The sequence below is a fragment of the Vicia villosa genome, unplaced genomic scaffold (genome assembly GCF_029867415.1).
Source record: "Vicia villosa cultivar HV-30 ecotype Madison, WI unplaced genomic scaffold, Vvil1.0 ctg.000015F_1_1_5, whole genome shotgun sequence".
Taxonomy (NCBI): domain Eukaryota; kingdom Viridiplantae; phylum Streptophyta; class Magnoliopsida; order Fabales; family Fabaceae; genus Vicia; species Vicia villosa.
The window spans coordinates 182296-187206 of NW_026704948.1; the positions used below are offsets into that span (position 1 = coordinate 182296).

General features: G+C 37.6%; 1 long non-coding RNA gene across 1 annotated transcript; it reads right to left on the reverse strand.

Annotated features, from left to right (window-relative positions):
- Window positions 1-3803: 3803 nt before the first annotated feature.
- Window positions 3804-4911, reverse strand: LOC131621953 (uncharacterized). The gene is made up of 2 exons (XR_009289707.1): window positions 4800-4911; window positions 3804-4206 (listed from the first exon to the last, which is right to left on the reverse strand). It is a non-coding gene; the product is annotated as an uncharacterized LOC131621953 (long non-coding RNA).

The window sequence follows — 4911 nt, forward strand, 5'->3', positions numbered from 1 at the left end:
TCCACCAGTGGAACATGAAGACTTTTATGTTTGTCAGAAAACATTTCATTTGCATTAGAATAAGGCCAAACTTGCCATTGTATAGATTTCTTTAGTATTTTCAATTGTACTACTTTTGTTGTTATCAAGTACTATCCATTGTAAGAAACTCATTCTGTTTGAATAAATAATAATGCAATATAGATGTTTTTCTCAAATCATTTCATATTTGTCATTATGTTCATTGATACTTCACTCATTTGTCTTAAGCAACTAAAAAAGGAGAATGATGAAATTCAAAAACACATGAACTACTAATTGTATGCTTTTGGAACAAAGACCCTGCTAAGGATGTACAGGCATTGTTTCAATTCCTAAACACCGGAGTTATAAGGGAGTGAAACCTTCGTAAACCCCTTTGAGCCTATGGAGTAGTAGTTTCTTTTCAAAAAATACTAAACCCTCAATCTTAACCAGGGGCAGGGTAGTCTTCAGTTAGTGCAACCGAGTGCTCAACTTTCAGGTATTCCATCAGAGGATCAATCATATTCATATTCCATCTCTCACAACAAAAGAAGAAGAGCACAATCCACAATGGATGTCTCCCATTCACAAAGAAGAAGGCAGTCACAACCTTTTCACCAAGTCAATCACCAAAGTCATACAACTTGCTCCCGAACGAGACAACAAAAAAAAGAATGATAAGAAAGTTATGAATCATGATAAAAAAAAGAGAAACAATAGCCCGCTAAGTCAAAAAGAAACGAAAAGCTTTGAAGCAAATGACTTAGGCAAAAATTAGGGCATATCCCGGTGGACAATGAACACCAATATCAAAAGAAACTTTTGTCCAGGCAAAAGTTAGGGAAAGCAAAAGGCAAAGCAAAAGAAAGAATCCTCTAAGGGGCAAGTTGTTATGACCATCAACAAAAGCACTACAGGGTGACTGCTACCTCCATCAAAGCTACAAAGGATCCTCATCCATCACCATCCTTCCTGAAAGGCGAACACTCATGTTAAACTAGCTGAACGTAGGACTGGAGAACATCACGAAGAGGGGTGGGTTAAGTAGAATTTGAGCCTTTATCCTTTGTTTCTTAAACCGTGAACCAGGCCACGTTACAACCCTCAAAAGTCCTAATTGAAGCAGGGTTCGTTCCGAAAGCATACAAACTGTGAAATCGTGTCAAACTGACTCCTAATGTTGCTGTGTCATTTGTGTTAGTATCAATACAACATTTTGACAAATAAAACTTTTCTTTGAGATTAACATGTGCATTGCATTCTCATTAACCTTTTCAAAACAAAATTGTCTCTAATAAGAATGTAAGTACTTGATACCAAGGAAAGTTCAACATTGAAATTCCATCGAGTAATGTTACAAAGGCAAAGTTTGGTCATCCGCAAGGCAAATACACGAAGCATCCATCTGGTGGAAGAGTTCCTTTCAATCGGCGGCATTCATTCCATGATCTACACTGGGGCAGACCATCGCAAATCTCCATGATTCAAGCATTATCAAAGTCCTATCTCAAGAGATCATACAAGCTGGGGCAAGATAGAAACAAGTCATTTCTTCATCTTCAATCAAATGTCAGATATCGAGACAAGTGTCGAGGAGTCAAGCCAAACACCTCGCCTCCACAAGTTCTATCCTTCAAGCTATGATCCTTTCCGCAAGGGCATCCTCCATCCACTTATATCTTGGAAACAATCATTTCATTCATACATTCATCATACATGTCATTGCATCCTCATTGGCATTTATCCCTTAATAATCCAATCATCAATAAAGCAGGGGCATCCACCCTATCTTGAATCAAGCAGAGTTCAGAACTCCACCTAATCTATACCATACAAAGCAGAAACCCCAATCAATCAATACACTGCATATAGAATCCATAGCATTGCATCTCCAAAAGTGCATCAAATAAATCAAACATTTGCATATGAAGCATAAGCCAAGTTACTCGTCAGATGAGGTCCCTACAAGCAATCAATTGATATTCCACTGGATCACTCAAAGTTACCATTGTGGTGTCATCTTCCAAAGTCAATCATGTTCATCTTCCTTCAACCCAGAGTTGATGATTTTTGTGTTCAACCCAGAGTTGATTTTCCCTTCATCTTTTAACTCCGAGTTAATTATCTTTTCCCTCTCACCCAGAGTTGACGGATATTGCATAATGTCTCCTGTTCCCACTCAACCCAGAGTTGACGGTTATCCTTTATCCTTCTCCCCACTCAACCCAGAGTTGACGGTTATCTTTTATTCTTCCTTCCCACTCAATCCAGAGTTGACGGTTATCCTTTATCCTTTTTCTCACTCAACCCAGAGTTGACGGTTATCTTTTGTCCTTTTCCACTCAACCCAGAGTTGACGGTTATCTTTTATTCAACCCAGAGTTGATCATTGTCTTTCTTTCCCACTCAATCCAGAGTTGACGGTTATCCTTTGTTCAATCCAGAATTGATCATTCCTTTTCCCACTCAACCCAGAGTTGACGGTCATCTCTATTTGTTCATTTTTCCCGCTCAACCCAGAGTTGACGGTTACTTTTTATTTAACCCAAAGTTGACGGTCATCCTTTATTCAATCCAGAATTGATTTCTTCTTTCCCACTCAACCCAGAGTTGACGGTCATCCTTTATTCAATCCAGAATTGATCCTTTTTCCCATTCAACCCAGAGTTGACGGTTATCTTTTGTCTTTCCCACTCAACCCAGAGTTAACGGTTATGTCTTATTGATATCCTTTTCCCACTCAACCCAGAGTTGACGGTTATTTCTAATTGTTCATCTTTCCACTTTCAACCCATAGTCTTTATCCAATTACTTTCTCTCAACCCAGAGTTGATTTCCTTTCTTTCTTTCTCGACCCCGAGTTGACTTCCCTTTATTCTTCGACCCAGAGTTGACCCACTTTTCCTTTTTCAACCCAGAGTTGATGTTTATTTCATTTCTAACTCAGAGTTAAGTGGTTCGACCCAGTGTTGGTACGATCTTCCTCAGTGGATTTAACACCATTCTTTTCTCTAATGGATCCTATCTTATCAGGCAAATTTTCAGGTTCACTTGGTATTTAATCTTCTTCTACCTCGAATGCTCGAAAGGCTAGCGCCAATCTCGCTTTCAGGTTTAAGACGATTAAATAGGGGCAGCTGTTGCACCCCAAAATTTGCCCATCTACTTATTCTTAATTGGCTTGCATATCTCATTCATTTACATCTTAAGTCATTAACCAAATCATGCACAAAATCAATAAATCTGGCATCGGTATTAAGGATATTGAAGAGCTAAGGTTTGCTATACTTCAAAAGAGATTCAAGACTGTTTCTTTCACTAGTCATGATTGATGAAGTTAAGGTTTTGATACTTCTTCACCAAATTAACAAATTTCTATATGAGAGCGTCATTGAGACGACTTTGGTTTATTCTCTGATTAATTGAAGTGCAGACTGCAAGAGATGATGGCACAATATTCTTTATTTATACCCCCCTCCAAACGATCAATTCGAGATTATCTCAGTTAATTATGAAGCTTTTATCGTTATATATTTGAAAATGAAAAGTTGGAGTATACATAAAGGTGAAGTTAAAGTGCATAAAGACAATGGTTGATCTCAAAAGTTCATTACAATTTCTATCCCATTCAAGCATCCATTATCCAATTTCTATACAAAACAACACTTATATGTTCATTCATAATCCATACATAACCGAAGTCGAGATCATTCCAAACTCTATCCATTCTTTAACTACAAAAAATCTCATTACAATTCAAGATCCACATACCTTACAAGGACCAAAAGTCACACTGCATATTCCATTGAAAACTACAAAAATACTAGAGTTCGTCTCATTAAGTTTTACAATTCCATTACAAGCCATATTACAAAAAAAAAAAGAGGCTTCATTCTAGTGTTCACCGAATCCATTACAATACATGTCCATACAATTTGTCACAAAAAGTGAATTACACAAAAATCCTAAACCTATTACATCATGTCTTCCAAACCGTCTCACTTTCGTCAAGCTCCAAGGGTGACCGTCGCAGCCTGTTACTCCAACCGTCTTCACGTCACAAACACCATCCTCCAACCATAACTCCACCTGCTGCAAAGAAGCCATGAGAAGCCCGGTTCGGCAACTTGAAACCTACCGCATTCATATAGCCTAATCATCCAGAAGCAGTAAAGTTTATATTCACAACAGTAGCAATACACACTGCAGAACGAAAAAAGAGTCATTCAAGATCAGTCCCTATACAATCGAAGCATCATAAATCCATCACCATTCATACATATTCTTTACCAAAACAGTCCCTGCATAATGGTGAAAAACATTCAGTTCAAAAGCAAAATCAATATTGCGCAGCAAGTCACCAAACAAAATTCAGAAGAGGGAAACTTTCTAGTTCTGCTAACAATTACTAACAAGCCCTATTTGCATATTTCCTAAACTTAACCAACTTATAACCACCATATAACAGTTTGTAACAAATTTTTCTAACTGTCAATAAACCTTCAACTGTCATAACAGTTCCCATTAACCTATAACTATTGTTCCCTAACTTCTTCCCATCATGACTATAACTAACCACCTTACCAAATCAGTTATAAAGAACCTGACTATCATAACAAACCAAAAACTTTCCCTAACTGTTTTAACATTTCAGTTACATCTAACCTATTCTCTAACCATATCTCAACTGTCAAACTAATAACAGAAGGTTCCACACAACTAACCTCTAACCAACTTCAACTGGACTCATAACAGAAAATCAGAAAAGAGTAACAGAAAATCAGAAGAGAGCTTACCTATATATTCAACATCTCCACGATTATTCAGGGCTTCCTCTTCCATTCTTCAATCCTCCACCATCTTCATCATCCAATTCTCTCCACTCTCTCCGAATCATCATCTTCATCC